This window comes from Bombus pascuorum, chromosome 16 (genome assembly GCF_905332965.1).
Source record: "Bombus pascuorum chromosome 16, iyBomPasc1.1, whole genome shotgun sequence".
NCBI classification, from domain to species: Eukaryota; Metazoa; Arthropoda; class Insecta; order Hymenoptera; family Apidae; genus Bombus; species Bombus pascuorum.
Genome location: NC_083503.1, coordinates 1,797,493 through 1,816,833, shown reverse-complemented (window position 1 = coordinate 1,816,833; position 19,341 = coordinate 1,797,493). Strand labels below are relative to the sequence as shown.

The 19,341-nt window shown below is 38.8% G+C and overlaps 1 protein-coding gene across 10 annotated transcripts in view; it reads left to right on the top strand.

Annotated features, from left to right (window-relative positions):
• The window catches only part of LOC132915224 (neurexin 1), a 622,298-nt gene that overhangs the window by 436,326 nt on the left and 166,631 nt on the right, over positions 1-19,341 (top strand). The window lies entirely within an intron of this gene.

Sequence of the window (19,341 nt, the reverse complement as noted above, 5' to 3'; positions counted from 1 at the left end):
TTACAGGGAATTGCGTCGGTGAAATTTGAAAAAGTCGATGAAAAGTCTCAGTTTACCTCGAGTTTCTATTTATTTGTATGGAAAGAATGATCTTTCGACCTCGTTCTCGGTTTCACGTTTAAACAATTGAATCGATTGGAATAGAAAACTGGACTGTTGAATTATCGAAAGGGAAAATTTGCCGAGACGCAGCGGAACTTCAAAAGGCAGATTTTCGTTTGGCAGTTAACCGAGCCGTGGGAAATGCATTGGAAAAACACGCGAACTAAGATAAGCCCGACTTTGAAACGACAGAGGGAAAGAATTAATTGGTTGAAGTAGAATGGAAACTCTGGACTATTTGGTGGCTAATTAAAATATTTAGCCGTTAATTAAGACAGTTAGCTTTAGCTTATATTAACGACGTACTCGATAATACGATACACGTACTTTGGATAATCTCTGTTTAATACTGCAACAGTCATCCATAATACTTGAATCAGTTATCAAAGTTAGGAGAACAAAATTTCAGATTCACCGAGCGACTGGCCTAATTAGCTAATAACTATCCACATTATCAAACCGCTATATTTATTACGGTATCTTCGATAGCCTGTATAATTTACGTATTTTAATTTGTTACGAGAATAGAATATCGCGTTCGCTGATGATGGATCGACCTAATTAGCTACTAATTATCGAAATTATCGAAACATCGTTCGTACCAGGTATCTGCAATCGTACGTTGCATTTTATTTCTACGCTTGAAATCGTCCAACGCTTCATTTTCTCAAGTTAATGTTCACGTTCGTAACGTGGACGAACGCGAGTGACTTTCCAAGATAGGCGCAGCGTCACCAGCGGATCAAACGTAACGCGGTGCTCTTTCAGCTACTTGCAACTCGCCGATAAATAAAAATTGTAAGGGAGGACATTTTGCTGAAAAGAAACGGGGAAGGAGGGCAGAACGAGATTGCGGAAATTCTAACGCAAATGACAAAACGAACGAACATTCGGAGGAGCCAGAATCTTCGTTCGACGCCGCGCGAACACTCTGCATACGGAATAACGTGACTCGTAGGAATTTAGCGTCGTTTCCATCGCAACAAGCGACCGTTGGAAGTGGCTAACCTAGTTGTTAAGCGGAATAACAGGCCACGAAACGTCGCTGGGTCATCATCGTTTTTTCAGCTATGGGAGGAGTGCATAAGGTTATCCGTGCATCGGCGACCAGTGCGAGAACATCAAAAGAAAATTTGGACATGCAACCTCGACGTTCCACTAACGGCCATCAGTTCAGCTTGTCTCACGATCGTTTCACCTGTACCACACGTACATTGCGTACACGTACCCTCACACATTCCTACCATACATCTATATATATACACATAAACATACATATACAATGTGTTACATGGAAAGACGTACACTGTCCCCCTTTTGGTTCTCTCACCTCGCGAGTAAGCTCTGTCTGTCTCTCTCTCTTTCTCTCTCTCTTTTACTCTACCTCTACCCTTCTTTCTCTCTCTCTCTGTCTGTCTTTCTCTCTAAATTCTCGTCTACGAAGCTCGGGGTGTAGCAATGGGTCGCGTAACCACGACACCAGTATCGTAACTCTTGCACAGCTGCAGCACGGTGGGGCTCTGGGTAAGAAAACACGAAATAACTTTGAATATACATATATTTCTCGATTACTCGGCTACCAGTGTGCCAAGTCTCCGGCCCAACCAACTCCACAACTCCTTCCAGTCAGCTGTTAACCGCCATGGAAAAACACGGCGCGTTTCATTGCAAATCCAACGACCACCGAGTCCACATTCTTCCGCCTTTGGTGCAACGTTAACGTTCCGCAGTGGCATCGGTTTCTGGTGACGTTCTCGAAGAACTCGAGTGGTATAGCGCGCTCAGCACAGCGACCATCGGGTCGAAGATGATGTTCCACTGGCTAGCGATTTCTACCATGTTGCATTCCCTTCTGTTTTATTGCGCTTCGACCAGTTCTCCTGTCGTGTAAATTGAACAGATTGTAGGATTCTCTTTCCTTGCCTTTTCAATCCCACGTCGGTCTCATCGAGGAAATTCAATTAGTTTGTTGCTGCCAAGAGCCAATGGATCGATTTATGGGCTGATGTTTGGAAATTAATAAATCTACACGTATATACAGGTGGTACTATAAGAGAGGAAAATTGAGAATGTTGCAGAGTTATCTAAATAAAGCTCGGAGCTTTCTAGTTATATCGTAATTAAAGGAATTCCACTCGCTACGAAATTACACTCGAAAACTGTAATTCAAAGCATTTCTAGCAGCAGATGCAATTATTACCAGTGTTCCTATTGTATAAAGTTCTACATTTGCGCGTGTAACTCGAGTCAGCTCTATATATTATATAATCGAGCGCACAGTAACCGAAGAAATTCTACTCATCTAACGTGATATTTCCATCATCCTGCAAATCAGATGAACAGAAAAATTCAATGTCTGCTCCTTCGCGAATATCCACTTTCTATATTTCCTTAGCGATTATACATACATTATACATATTTTTCTAATTCCACATTTCCCACTCTCTGACCATCTCAAAAAAAGTCCAACTCTCTGCCCGCGTGCATCGAATCTTGGAAATCTGGTTTCGCAGAATCGTCCATACACATTCTCTGGTCCAGAAACAGCTGTCTATCTTTCGCAGTTCTCTGTCGTAAGTTGCTTTCTCTTCTCGCAAACTGTGGCTATTTCCTTATCCTCGTTCCTTCCTTTTTTTTCTCTCACGTCGCGGAAAAATGTCGAAGATAGATTCGATTTTCTTATGTGGCAGAATCCATGAGGACGCCGAAGATATAAATTTCGAGCGCCACGGTCAAAGTACTTTTAACAAAAGGCAACGTTATAGGCCATGGCATAGTTCCTTGCGGTTATGCATCCACCTATAACGTTGCGCATCTAGCTGGAAACTTGCAGCTTACACGAAGCAACTTGCGGTTGCCGCAACTCGCCAGGAACTTTACTTCGACAGCTCCAGGCAAATGCAGGCACAGGCAAGTACATGGAAAGCCGCACCGAGGGTGCATCGTGACACTGTTAAGGCGAACGCCGTATGCTCCCCTTTTGCACTTTAGCCAGGCGAAAGGTCGTTTGTAATACTTAAAACGAGAAAGCTTCAAACTCTCTGAATTCTTTGTCTTCGCCACATAAATCACTCGCCGTATGGTTTCTCTTGTTGTTGCTGAGAATTATTCTACGGACGTGACCCACTTCTCTGAATGTGTCTCACTTTCATTCCGCCAATATGGATATATATTTCATGTTGGAAAATTCCTGCACAGCAGTTTTCTGCAAACAGAAAAATATACATCAGGAAAGGTAACAAGCTCGAAGAGAATATCGTTGATTTAGCGTCGCTTGCAACTGCCAGAAGAAAGTGGCTTCTTACGAATCATCGTTTCGATCATTTTCGTTCTTGCAACAAAATTGTAACTATCGTTGGAGTTTCCTAACTCTTGGGAAGGTGGTTCGTCTGAGAGAAATTTGAACAGTGGGAAGTGCTCGTGTTGTGTCTCATAGAGAAGAGGTTGAAGTTAAGGTGCATAAAATAAAAGCAAGTTACATGTAGAATAACAATGTAATAAATATTCCAAGGTCCATTCGACATCTTTAAACGTAATTCTAATTCAGTAGTTTCATAAGCAGCGGTTCTACTCTCATGAATATTTATTGCCAACGCTTGGCTTTTATACGTTCAAATTTGGAAGATATGTAGCTGTCGTAAATGTAAATCCTAAAAATGTACCTATACATCCATTTCGTCGTGAAGTACCACGTTACTTTATTTTCCTACCATCTATGCAGGGTATTGAGAGATAAAATTCCGAGACTTTAATGGCTCGCTGCAACTGCTACGGCCAATGTAGGATATTTCATCGACACAGAATGTAAAGGATATGGTAATTACAGAAACGGGAGAAAATATCGTAACACGGTGGAAAGAAAGGCTTGTTAATATAAAAATTATTATCGTGCATCAGAGAGTAATTCGACGTGATTTGCTGCAATTTCGATAGAGCAATGGCTTGGTGCAAGAAGTGGACAGTGTCATATTTTTGCAAAAACACGGAGATTGCTATTGAGTTTCGAAACGAACCATACGATCGTGTATATTGTGTAGAAAAAACGACAATTTCAGGTTCTATGCAGAAATGACTATAACGACATCTATGCAGGCAACGTAAACATTTTTCAGAAAATAAAATGTGAAACGTAAAAGACACGAGTATCTTTGATTCTCTCTTCTCGTGTTAAAAAATAAATTTGAAAGAGCAGATAAATGTCGACATTGATACTTTTTGCATCAAGCCACAGTAAAATGTACTAATTACACATATACTTGCAAACATTCTGTTTGTTCCATTTATTTCGTTATTACAATAATATTTTTTCTCTATAAGCGAATAAATGAAAGTTTTGAAATATTCTTTATCAGAAGATAGATTAAACCGACTGATGATTGATTTTCTCAGTTCTCTCGGTGATAGCTGCAGGCTTTTCAGCTTCGCACTTTGTCTTTTAATACCCTGTGTACGATATATTATACGAACGCAATTAACGAGACTTGGATGGAATTCGTAGCAATCAGTTTCGATTGAAGTTATCGCATACCTTCGTTGCTAATTTCTATCGACATATTTCGAGCCACTAATCAATCCACGAGTCCTATCCTATCAACCTTAATCTGCTGGTTCCTCCAAGAAGTAGACGTTCCACTATGACAGCTGACAGCTCTTGATATTAACGACACCCAGATACATCTCTATTCAACAGAAATTCACATAGATCGAATAACGTAATAAGCTTGCTGGCAGATACTCCCACGTGATCATGATGTATATGCCAGCACATAAAACAGGATACTTATTTAGCTGGTTTTTCTCAAGAATATCGTGTCTGTTCATCCGTTCTTGTTTCATGGTTATCTCGAAAGCGTAAAAGATATATTATACTAAAGATATATTATACTTGGAGAAGCATATGGAATATAAATGCAACTCCTTTGGTTTCTCAATGTTATGCCTTCACTTTTAATGTAGTAGCTTGAAAAGTATTATATATTCGTAGTATCTATTTATAGAAAAATTGATACACACGTGGCTACTGAGATTCGTGTTATTATTATTATTCAGTTGGCTACTGCGAGTAATTCAGGATCGTTTTTGATAATTTTCTAACTTTATAATCCTAGTGTAATTTTGATGTTTCGCTGATGTAGTCTGTCGGTTATTAAGTCACAAAAATAGTATAATAATTATTCTTCGAACCTAAAGTCCAATTTGATATTTATAACACGAATTTTCCATTTCTGTTTTAATTCGTCCACGTATTTTAGTTCGTCTCTTGAGTTGTCAACTGTGAGTAATTCAGGATCGTTTTTGATAATTTTCTAACTTTATAATCCTCGTACAATCCTGATGTTTCGTTGATGTAATCTATTGGTTATTAAGTCACAAAAATAGTACAGTATTTATTATAATAATTATTCTTCGAACCTAAAGTCCAATTTGATATTTATAATATGAATTTTCTATTTTTATTTTAATTCATCCACATACTTTCGTTCGTCTATTGGCTTGGCAACTAAGTGATTGCGGGTTTTGTCAATACCAGCCAATGACAAAATCCGCAACCACTTAGTTGCCAATCCAATACAACTTCGAATAATTCAAGATCGCTTTTAATAATTTTCTAACTTTATAATCCTCGTACAATCCTGATGTTTCGTTGATGTAGTCTATCGGTTATTAAGTCACAAAAATAGTACAGTATTTATTATAGTAATTATTCTTCGAACCTAATATCCAATTTGATATTTATAATACGAATTTTCCATTTCTATTTTAATTCGTCCACGTACTTTCGTTCGTCTGTTGGCTTGGCAACTAAATGATTGCGGATTTTGTCATTAGATGGTAGTGACAAAGTCCGCAATCACTTAGTTGCCAACCCAATATTATTTCTTAGCTCTGTTGCATAGTTTTCGTCATATTGAACGCGATAACGTTCTCCTATCGAATCAAAGGACTTGCCGAATTTGAAAAACACACGGGACAAATTCTAGGTCGACGTTGTATGATTTCTTGCCTGAATATTGTGTGCAAGTTGCAAGCAGAAAATATCGAAAGCTTGGCTGTTTGTTGAAACGAAAGCTGCATTGGAGTATACAAATTTGAGAACCAGCAGGATTAAAATAAAAGCTTCGAAAATACGAAGAGAAAGGTAATCTTGCTTGGAATATTTTTGCCTGTTTTACCTGTCGTGAACGTTGTTTTCGAGAGAGATAGCGTCAGTCAAATGTTAGCGATATAGTAGCCCCTGACAAAACGATTTCGTTGCATCCTGATTTTATTTCGGCAGTGGAAATAAACGGAAAATTGGAAATCATTAACACAGTAAATCGTGGATTGTCGTTCTTGCGCCGCAGCAACAAATATATTTCACTGTATAAACGTAGTAGGAAATAAATTATCTTCTAACTCGAATATCCCAGAAAATATGCATTCTATCGAGAACGTTGTCCCTCCAATTTCTATTTCTCAGTCGTTATAATGAAATTGAAATTTTCAAAATGGAGAAATAATGAGTATCGTTGAATTCTTTTTACAAATTCAATTTATCGCCTTATTTTCCACCCTTTGCTTCACTGAATTATCATAGAAACACAGATCGATAAGTTTATTTGGAATATCCTATTCTTGTTCTTTGTAAACTATGTCGTAATTCTTGCGAATTTGCAAATTTCTTATTACAGCGTACATTTGTAAAAATATCTGAAACATTCCACCTTTCTATAATATATTCATAAAAGGTTGTCCAAAAGATTCTTTCGTTTTATAAAGAAATAATAAATGCACAGCGTCTTTTCTTTTATATTATTGCATCGAATTATGTATGATCCATTTTATTCTATTGAAACAACATGCATATTGGAGTGCTATCTATATAAATAAAAGTTTCTTTCGTTTTATAAGAATATAATAAATGCGCAACGTCTTCTGTTTCATATTATTTTATAATATTTTACAATCAATCAATAATATAATGAATCAAGTATGATCCATTTTCTTCTATTGAAACAACATGCATATTGGAGTGCTATCTATATAAGTAAAAGTTTCTTTCGTTTTATAAGAATATAATAAATGCGCAACGTCTTCTGTTTCATATTATTTTATAATATTTTACAATCAATCAATAATATAATGAATCAAGTATGATCCATTTTCTTCTATTGAAACAACATGCAAATTGGAATAATTTAAAACAAGAAATGTTGTCTATTATTTCCTCATTAAACAAAAGAAACGTTTGGGCAGCTTAATATCAGTCGAATACCTGCACATAAAAATTCATCAATTTTTTCCATTAAAAGAATGTCTGACAATTCTAATTAATATAAATAAATGTAAAGCAAATCCACTTACAATTCTACGCTTAAAGTAGTTCAACAAGTAAACGTCACATCGCCAGACCAGACCATTAATAACAATCACCATTACCAATAAACAGTACCAACATTATAAAAAAATAAACGTCGTTGTAGCCTTTTTAATCTTCCAACGAGATCTAATTTCTTGCGATATGAATTTGGCCGAATAATATCGCCTTGGACCTCGGTGACCGATTCGTCTAGGGATCGCGAGGAATGCGGTTTCAGGATGAATCCTCGACCGGTGCAACCCTCGGTGGAACAGGCCGTCCAACCTAACCTTGGCTTCCGACACGTACCATCCCTTGCATTTCCCTTCGCTAACAACGTAACTAACTTGTGGCCCTGGCTAGTATCCCTCGAATCTGCCACGAGCTGTGCAACTACCTCGTCCCACCGCGTCGTCTCCAGTGAAATTGATCTGAAACCGGGGATCTGGCGCCTCGTATCGTGGCCCAGAGGTTACGTTGCGGCCCGATCAATATTCCAAAGTTGGACAAACTGACCGGCTTCTTGGACAGATTTGGCAAACGTTTCGCTAGCAATTTGTTTTTATTTTTGGAAAATAGCACGGGATTGTTCGAAGCCAAATTTAGCGAAACGACAGGTTTCCTTCTTTTTGCCAATTAGTCAACATGCGACGATTGGTGACGATGATAGGCTCTTGGTAAAATTAACGTCGATCTTCAACGAAGATGAATTCGTGGATTTAGAGGGATCACACTGTATGAGATGAAATTAAGCGTCTTTTAACAGCGTCTTTTTCTGATTTTTTTTAGAAGGGAAATAAAGAAATGAAACTATTGAATTTTGAGGTATGGTTTTATGTATATTTAACAATAGAAAAATATTTTTTTTAAAGTAAAGAAAGAGAAAATTATAGCAGTTTTCTAAGCCTATTTCATGGGCTGCAGTTTGTAATTTTTGACTGAAACAAAAAGCAAGAGAGGATTAAATTATTATATATTTTTCTTCTGGGTGAACTAAAGAGGTTCATTTAAATAATTGTTACAGCACCTTAAAGTTTATTTCTTTTTCAAACCAGCCAAAATTTTTAATTTCACGTTCTTTTCTGTTTAACGTTGTTTATACAATATTATAAGCAAGTAACGTAAGAAAAATGTTTGAATTTTGTATTAATCGAGCTTAAGCAGCTGCTTAAAAAATAATATTCTAAGTCTGATTTAAACGTTTTGGTTCCACGTAAAGCTGATCTTGTCTTTTGATATAGGGAAATACAGTTCGTACCGTTTTTGTTTGGCTTTCGTTGCGTAAGCTGTGCAAACATCTACTTTCATTTTCTGACGACAAATTGAAACCTAAGGGCGCATGAAGCTCGTGTGATGTGACGGAAGTTGCTTAAGTCGGTGGCTGCGGTGCTTTTCCCAAGGCGCGATGCGCTTTACTTATCATGCGCCAAAAGCTGCACGAAGATTTTTATTCGACGGTTAAATCTCCTGTGACTGATCGTGCAATCGTTGACATCGGATATTAAGACAAAGATCAATCAAATATTTCGAATATAACATCCACGTACTTGTTACGATAATCATAACAATATGCGTAATTAAATATACGTACAACGTATAGGAGTTAAATTTTGGTTCTACAAAAGAGAGTTTTGAAATAATAAAGCAATTTTATTTGCTCGTTTGAAATAAAACATTCTCAAAATAACAGAGAAATGTTGTATTTGATTTTTGCATTAAATACGCGCTCGCTTCTATATAAATGTTGCTTTCCAATATTTCAGAAACCTATATTACAAATATTTTTGTTGTTCTCTGCAAAATTTCACGAATCTATCTAGCTCGAATTTTTGTGTTTTATTACTGTTTTTACGTATAGGAATCATTAACATGAAAAAATCGAAAAAAGTGAATCTGTCGCGTTTATTCGCTGCGATGTTGGTTCAACGATTGAAACAAATATCGGCGATTAAATTTCCCTAGTCGTATCAATAAAAATGGAAATCTGCATAAAGGTGCGCAATTAAGGCTACTTTTTATCACTTATAACGGATATTGTAAAACGATAATTTAATTCTTGTTAGTTTCAGAATTGAAAATGCAGAATTTAATCATCCTTTATTGTTTCCGAGAATGAAACGATATTTCGCCGGTTATATCCAGTCGGAGAAATTATTTTCTAGCCGGTAAAAGGAATTTTTTATCGCGCGTTACGTTTATCAGATTCTCTTGGCCGCGCCAAATAACTCGACGTGTTTAAATACGCGGCAGTAAATCTATCATTTCTAACTGATACGCTGGCCTTTTATTTTTTATTGCAAACGGTCAAACGGTATTTCATCGCAAACAACTAGTTGCAGCAATTATTTTCCCTATAGCAGAAAGAAATCTTTATCTGCCGCTGAATTTATCAGGCTTTTTTCGCTCCGATTAATTCGATAAAATTGTTTCACGATTAAAAAGCAAATACATTGCTTACCATTGGCAAAATCGTTCCTCACGATAACGACCATCGTATTAAATAGTATCTTCTTTAGTATTTACAGTACTTTCGTATCATCCGTGCTATTCTCATAGAAGAGAAATAATTCTAAGAAAATTGGATCATTTCCTATAGATAAATTCTCTGCCTTAATGTCACTTACATAATACGATTTATAATTAGACGGTAAAATCGAACAGATCCTGCGACAAGTGTAACCAACTACATGTAACCTACACAGACTCGTAAAGCTACTCGAACACTTCAGACTCTCCTTAACCCCTTGGCCTACACGCTATCTGCCGATCGCGCGCCGTGCCAGTCGTCTGTTCAGCCGTGTGCCCGAACTGGCGCAAAATGTATACTTCTTATACACCGGGCCTTCCCTTTGGAATTCTTAGGAAAATCCGCAACAATTTAATCTTACAAGCAACCCGACTATATTTGTCCGAGATCTACGATAATGAGCTTGAGTTCCAGGCGACAACTAGTCGCCCAACGTAGCCGCGGTCACGGGATGAACGTTTTACCTAACAGAGGTATAGAATAATTGTATAGCTCTCCTTAAAAAGAATAGTCGTAGCGGCACTCGACAGTAAACATTCCAATGGTTTCTGCCCCGTGGCTCCCCACACACAGACCCTATTCTTCGGGCAAGATGATTGCCAGCTGTCGATGCATCCCCACAGTACATGATCAGCTAGCCTGAGGACCCGCTACAAATCTTAGGATTTAGTTCACTAAGGTCCTTCAAACGGACAGACAGTCTTTATCCCAACGGTCTCTAAATCTATCACCTACTACGGGAAGATACGGGAAATCTGCTTTCCTCACGAACGACGCTTCCCGCTAGCAACTTTCTCTCAAGGGCGGCTAGCATCTTTCTCTAACCACCGACATAGAAATTAACCAATTAACAGCAACGTCCATTTCCCTCACTTTCCGAACGAGAGTTGTCCTCGACGAATCCGATGATCTCGTGCCCTGAGACACACCCCATCATAGGTTTCCTCCGCAGCATCACCGTGACGGAGAGGCACATTCTCGTGCGATCTCGTCAGCGGATACTTCACGTTTTTAACCACGAGTCCGACTTAGACCTTGGAAGAAAGTATGTTTGTCATCCCGTTGACCGCGGATTCGTTATCCAACCTAGGACCATTGTCATTAGCGTCTAATCACCGTGGTCACTTGTCGATTATGTGATACTCACACTTGTGCTAATCAACGTTACCTCGATTGTATAACAACGATGGCCAATTCCAGCGAAGATTCATTACACGCCCCTACCTTTAATTATAACGTTAAACCGACATATATTTAGAGGCTACAAAAGGAATTGTGAAATAACAAACAACGTTTGAGGACAAATAGTGTTTCTAAGACGTCTAGGGCGTAATCATGATCGATTGGTCAGTTACCAAAAACAATTTATTATTTCAAAGTGGATAATGAATCACTAGCAATTTGTAAATTACCACAGTTTATGGCACAGATCCCTTACCATGAGTCTCGCTCCATAGGCCAAGGGGTTAAGGACATACTGTGTTCCTTCATTGTGTGTGTACGTTCCATGAAACATTTTGCAATTTCGTTGGTTATCTAATATCTACAACATCAGATAGATAGTCGTCTTAAACTTCTGCTCGTTGCTCTATATATCTCACAGAGATCAGAAAATCTAATTGCTTAATAATTGATCGATAATTAATAATAATATTCGCTACAAACATGCTGAAGATGGCTTTCACGCCATCAGTACAGGAGTTTCTTACGGAAAACACGTTTGCCATAAATAATTTCTCTGTAGATTTTCAGATGGTTTGGGAACTGTACCGATGTATAATGGTAACAGCAGTATGTCAATGGGCGCGTAAAAATTGTTTATAGCAAGCGGAGCCTACGTATACAGCCAGCCACAGTGTCACGCGCTATATAGCGTGGAATTCAGCCTGGCAGTGAATTTCTCTTGAAGACGAGGCGTCTTACGGCAAAGATGACGCCGTTTCGTTCACGCAATAATGTCATGCTTTCTATAATCCCTGTGCACGGTACACGCGAGCCGATACAGCCAAGGGACACGAGGCATGTTTTCGCTGTGATGTCGTGCGGATATTCCTCTATAGATCGCTCGATGGATATTCACCGGAAACGTTACATGAATATTTAACGAGCGACTGGTAACAAGGCGACTGATATAATATGCCGGCGAATCTGCAGCGAAATTTCGCAGCAACGCGGATAAATAGCAACCAGGACAATGGTGTGCGATGTCTTTGTTCGGTCTCGATTTTTTTTTTTTTTTTTTTGGAAGTGGTCCTCTGGGATAGACAGTTTAAAGGGCTGTTCGAAAAGTATCGCTGCTCCAAAGTAATTTATATTAATTTAGATTTATAGATATTATAATTTAGATTTTATCTTACATTAAATTCTGCCCTATTACGTATATGTACATTATCGATTACATCAAAGAAGCTTTTGGAGAATCGAGTATTAGGAAGATTTGTAATCAGAACATCGGTGTGAATCTTCCACGTGAATTTAAATTTAGAACAAGCGACGCGTTGCTGTTGTTCCGTAAGATAATTATCCGCAATTTTTTAATATTTCATTCACGTGTCTAAAGAAACATGATGTATTAAAAACCATTTGAACCCTTCGCTTATTTCTCCACTTAAAGCTATTCATCTCTTTGATTTCGAATCGTGTACAATTTTAAAACAGTTTTTCCTGTCGTTTATATTCCATTCTCTGTGACGTACAATTTAATCATTGCAATGTGCGAAGGAAATATCTCGTTCTAACTACAAGTACACACGAATTTCTTCAATATTCTACTTAAATAACTAGTTATTGTCTGAATTATAGTCAATTTTCCATCGCTTTCGAAAGGGAAATTTCCAGAAGAAAACGTTGGATAGGTTCCCGAGCGCTGGCAGTTTCTACGCGAAGATCGTTACACGAACGTTGAATTCAGATTTTGCATGGATCCGCGTTCGAAGTGTGAAGCTGGCCATGATCTCTGCTTCCTTCACCGAAGGGTGTAACATGATTTGAAGAGAATGGCATTTATGGCTCTATCCAAATCGTAGCCACGAGATCTCCTCTCCCCAGCTACTTCAGAATTTTTACGACCCATAAAGCGATACATCGTCCCATAAGACTAACGTACACGCCTCGCTGTTCTTTCGTAAATCTTTACAAAACTCGAAAAGCCGGATAATCAAATGTTCACGACTGTATCGACACTGCGAACGATCCTTAGATCAACGTGAATTCCCTGTGAAAATCATGTAAACGTAAGGTGAAGTGTTTACCGTGGATCGATCGGCGAGGAAGGATTACCTTTTTAATGGTCGAAGTACGACCAGGCTAAACCGCAACGATTGCAAAAGACATCGCGATGACTCGGCACGGGAAAAATTATTGGAAGATTTTCTAACTTGAAGAATAATACGCAGAGTGTACGCGAGATTACGTGAAAAACAACTTGCTGCAGTTACTAAATCGCAATTTAACCCACGTGCATCATGGCCCCTTATGGGGCCATTCGAAGGCATCAGCGACGCTCAACTGACGATTGGTCCCCATCATCGCGCGGTCTGTCGTAGGTGCAGTAAATGGCACCCGAATTCTTCATGGAGTTCGTCGAAAATTTACTGTTGAAAGCGATTGGTAGACAATGTTGCCTCGCAAACATCGCATTTTACATTCCTTATAACAGAGGAAAGAAGTAAAAATTATTTATTTAAAAAGGAAATTAATTTAGATTAAATCCTGTGATAGAAGACAGTCGCAGATCGCGTAACAATTAAATAGCAAATTGTAACTACTTTTTAGAATTAAACGCATGACGAGTGTGCTCGTCGTGAGGCAAAATGTTGCCATTTCTTCGTGACGAGTATGCTCGTGGAAAACAGCTAACTGTTGAAAACGAACAAACAGACGGTTCACGTTGAATAGCAGGAGCAATGGAAAGGATTAGAAGAAAGTGACTGGCGACTGATAGTTTCGTACTGTCGCTGTTCCCTGAACCACCTCTGAAGACCAGTGTGTTTACAACCGCTTCAAAGTAGCGCTTTATTCGCTGCTCTGGTGGAAACTCGTTCTTTGAATTATCCGTCTCCTGTCATCCTTTTCACGGATTAAGCGTATCCCACGGGATAAAGGTCCTTGCGGTTCGCCACGGATCCCGTGCCACTACCACCACCAAGCAAGAAGAATTTCTCTACCCCCATAAGCAAACCCAGATCGGGTCTCTTTCGTGCAAACTCCACATCAAACACGAACATCGGCTACCTGTTCCACTGGCAACTCGGTAATTGAGAGACAGGTATTTGGTTTTCTGCTCTAATTAGGGTACTTGGCTTCCAGGAAGTTGACGAACATCGACACTTGCATTCCGTTTTTGTTCGTCGCTCCTGCTCCCTCGATTCCCCAGGTTTCGCTAATTACGTTGAAAAATTTGATCCGCGTAGCCCTTGACTCGCCGCCAATTTTCCCCGTTAATTAGATCGCCTGCATTTCCACGCCTTTACCAGAAACATGTAAAAGTACACGCACATACGCACACGTGGATAATACATATATTTTTTTTATTTTTTAGTAGATTATTTACGATCAATTCTCATACAGAATTTTAAGTAAATTTATTTGGCGTGGTAACTTGAATTATAAAAGTTTATAGTATGTTTGATTCCAGTTGAATCCAATGCTTCGATCTAAGGGGCACTGCCTTTTTAGTCTGCGGATCTGATCCCTCGTGTCAATTAATCGGGTAACTAATGGGTTTTGGTGGCTGTTGACTCTTATATTACATCTGTTTCTGAACTTGGATGTTTCTTCTTTGACTGTGGGTATCCTGAGGTCGCGATGTATCGTTTCGTTGGTAACATACCAAGCTGCGTCTATCAAGGATCTTGGAGTCTTTGATCGGAATCGTTGGAGAATTTCCACGTTGCAGTTGCTCGCTGCTCCCCATAGTTGGGTCCCATAGGTCCAAACAGGTTTCAACATGGCTTTGCATAGCATTATTTTACTCTGCGTGTTTAATTGCAGCGTCCACCAATGAGCCAGTAGAATTTGTTTAGTTTTGTTTTCAGATCTTTGGATTTCTCTATGTGCCGTTTCCATGTCATTCTTCTGTCCAAAATCATGCCCAGATATCTCACTGAATCTTTGTTTGGTATTGGAATGATATTTATGGTCACCTGTGGGCAGGATAATACTTATGACGTGGAACAAATATTGAACAAATTTTCTGTTGGAAAATCTTCCACGTATCAATGAAAAAAGCACTGTGGCGTGAATTTCCCTTTCTAAATAGTTGTGCGATGGTGTGACAAGATCATCTCTATGAACCGTCAGTTTCTACATGCAAATTTCTTTCTTCACGTAGTGTACACTACGTTCTCTTCCTCCTGAAGTTCCCTTCTCCTTCCCACTGCTTTCCACCAGCAGTCATCGATACAAGACGTACAGAATTATGATTTTAAGAATATTTAGTAAGCGAAACAATTATTTTTTAAATTGTACTTGCAAAATACGAATTTCCTATCACCTTTAAGGCGAACTCCTCGCAATCAGAGCTGCAGCATCCGCGGCAGATGTCCACCTCTAATTCTCCTACTTCAAGCAAACTCGCCAGTCGCTGATTTTTACCACGATTATGGTAATTCTGACCGATGATGCGACGATAAGAAACACGATGTTCTGCTCGCAACGCTCGGACCACCGTATAATTTGAATATCTCGCGATAGTGGAGATCTTAACGCGCGTCTTAATGTAAATACCGCGGGAATTTTCTGCAGTAGACACGGACTCGCGTTGATAAGCCTCTCGAACAAATTGTAATTAACAGTAGCTCGCGGAATATTCGAACCAGCTGTTTGTAGAAATCTTTTATTAATATACTACTGACCACGTGTTATTTATATCGTAACGAGGCTCCATTATCATAGTTAGTCGTATTGGTAAATTTTTAAACAAATTTAGAGACGTACATAGAGGCTGCTAGATACTTAACGAAAGTACACCTTTCGCGAGAAGCAGCAACATTGTTGCGCAATTTATTTGCACAATTTGAACAGGTAAGCCTGGGTATTTAGAGAAACTATTTACGTTTACCAGACTTTTTACCGATTATAATTTTTATTAAGTATATTTGTAGTAAATAACAACTTCGTAAATTTGTTACCTTCATTAAATTTCTAGCAACTTGCGAGTATATTTTATATTTAAAAATTGTGCAAACTGATCCCTTCCAATTTTGGTACTAAATTTACAGTTAGGAATTATTCCATTTTTCCGATGCGACCATGTCAATGTCTCGTTACAACGTTGCAACGACACGACGTGTTATGTAAGACACGCGTTTCTAGAAAATGGAAAATGCAGAATCGCACAGAACGCGCGTAGCATAAAAAATATAGAAAATATGCAAAGTATAATTCCATAGTATCCGATAGGTGAAGCAGTTTTCTGCCTTTTTGCTCGCGTTTTTAAAAGTAAAATTTGCCTAAAAATCTACACGTAAAACACGTATGAAAGCTTCCTATGGGTAAACGTAGGAATACTTTCGCGAGCCATGCTACTTGCTCGGCTCGATAGCGAATTTCTGATCGGCTAATTTTTTTATTCACGTCGATGTTTCGAGCTAAGCAACGCAATTAAAATTTTCATCGGACGTTTCGTTCTTTTCGTTGCGCGTGAAATTCGTGTCGGCGGAAGACTTGGAAATTTGCATTGGAGAACTCGCGGCAGCGAATTTTCACGGAATTTTCAAACGAAAATTTCCCACCGGCGCTCTCGCGCGACATCCCACAATTGGGAAGATTTTAATTTCAACCTACAAATTCCTGAAATACTTGGAACGAAGGCACACAGCGATAATTCACGCCGCGTCTCGCGCTTTTGCCACTTTAATTAAACAAAGTCCTCGCTGGCAACCGCAACTATCCAAATATCTTGTTCACCGCGCAAGGATCGAGAACGAATTCCTGGCTGCTAAACAAGTCTTTATCAATTTGATCGTCCACCGTTGCTTTGTTCGATTTCCACCGCGGTCGGACACTCGTGCAAATTTCAAACTGAATTCCATGAAAATTTCTCGCGGTGTTGGAAATTTTTTCCAGTTTGAAATTTCAACCATTTTTCTGAATTTCTGGCTCAATTTTTCGGATAAATTTCTCGCTGCTTTATCGATCTCAAGCTCGTTTCGGTCGATTTTTAATTCTACAAGTTGAAGCTGCCAGCTTCCGCAACTTGCATAATCAAATATTTCCAACGTTGATTTTAATACAGCAAACTTTTCTGTCGATTCACTGCCTCCATTTGTTGCATTTTCCTAGAAATTCCTTCGCCGATATTATCGAACTTAACATTCCCAAAATTTACAGCCCTTCTATCTGCAAGTTTCTAATTTACGAAACCCATTAGCCAAGTACAGACGCGAACTTTCGCTAATTTCCACTGTCTTGTCGGCAGAATATCTTTGTTCTTGCAATCCTCGAAGCCGTCGTCGTTAAAATCTATTCGACGTCTTAAATTCCGACGTACTTAATCGCATGAACTAACTGATAATCTGTTACTTTTCGAGCAAACGCATGAATAAAATGTCACTATAGTTTGGGACGAATAAAAAATTACAGCAGACGACGAGGCAAATGAAACTGCACAGTATCGCAGAGAAACTGATAAACTTTCACATTTCAAACTCTCGGTAATAATAAAAAATGACAAGCACCTGACACTTTGGTCTAATTGAAAAATGGCACAAAGTATCAATTTTGATGCAGCTGATTTCATAATTCCAATTTATCTTCGTTGGATAAGATTAAAGAGCAAGTAGGTAAAATTATTTTCTCGCACGATCTAATCAGACAGAAAAAATCGCAGCATAGGAACAACCGTCCTAAATATCGATTCTTTTTTTTTTTTTATTTATTTAGTAGATTATTTACGATCAATTCTCATACAGAATTTTAAATAAATTTTTTTGACGTGGTAACTTGAATTATAAAAGTTTATAGTATGTTTGATTCTAGTTGAATCCAATGCTTCGATCTAAGGGCTACTGCCTTTTTAGTCTGCGGATCTGATCCCTCGTGTCAATTAATTGGGCAACTAATGGGTTTTGGTGGCTGTTGACTCTTATATTACATCTGTTTCTGAACTTGGATGTTTCTTCTTTGACTGTGGGTATCCTGATGTCGCGATGTATCGTTTCGTTGGTAACATACCAAGCTGCGTCTATCAAGGATCCTAGAGTCTTTGATTGGAACCGTTGGAGAATTTCTAGGTTGGAGTTGCTCGCTGCTCCCCATAGTTGGGTCCCATAGGTCCAAACAGGTTTCAATATGGCTTTGCATAGCATTATTTTACTCTGCATGTTTAGTTGCAGTGTCCGTCAATGAGCCAGTAGAATTTGTTTAGTTTTGTTTTCAGATCTTTGGATTTCTCCATGATGTGCCGTTTCCGTGTCATTCTTCTGTCTAGAATCATGCCCAGATATCTGACTGAATCTTTGTTTGGCATTGGAATATTATTTATGGTCACCCGTGGGCAGGATTGTGTTCGCAGTGTGGAAGTTATACGACTGGACTTATTTTCATTTATTTTGAAGCGCCATTTGTGGAACCATTCTTCCATAGAGTCGAAGCCATTAGGTTGGTTTTCGATGATTGCTGAGTTTATTGTTGCTATGATCTGGAAAGAGTTCCTAAGATTTGGATGTACCTTGGCGAGATGTTTCTGGTTATGAAGAAGTCTAATAGGTCAGGTAGTCTGTTAGTGTCAGTAAGTGGGTTCGTTTGTACTGAGGTAATTATGTTTGTTATCGATTCTGTGTCTTAAAATCAACAAAACAAACAGCAGACACGACAGTCGTAATCAACACATTCGCAATTCATTCACGTTTCACACACGAAACACGCTACGTTTGCTCTTCTCTTCTTTTACCTTCGCTGTAACCGGCAGAAAAGGCAGACAGCATCCTTATCGGCAGTTTTCCCCCGATATTCGCAGTTTTACCATTAAAATTTAAAATTCCACGTGGCATTTTCTATTTGCCAAACGTTTGCAAAATCGACACGAAACGATAGAATTAATATACCAAGGAATAGCTGAGGCGATTTTGTCGAGCTCCTAAAATACCAATCAAGTTGTCCACGTGGTCCGACTTGGAAACTTCGTAACGCGCAACGTGGAGAAATAGCTGATACCCTGTTCCTATCCTAAACTTGGCATAATCTCATATATCAAACAATTACTATTACACGCAAAATGAACAACCTGACTTCCATCTGGTCGAACGAACTTCGAACGGACACGTATCATACGTTTGGAAAAATTGCTTGCTTCTGGGAAGGCTGAGAGCTTTCGTTGCGCATTCTCGCCACGTGCGGAGAAATTTCCACGTGGCTCGGCGCGTTCGCTGGC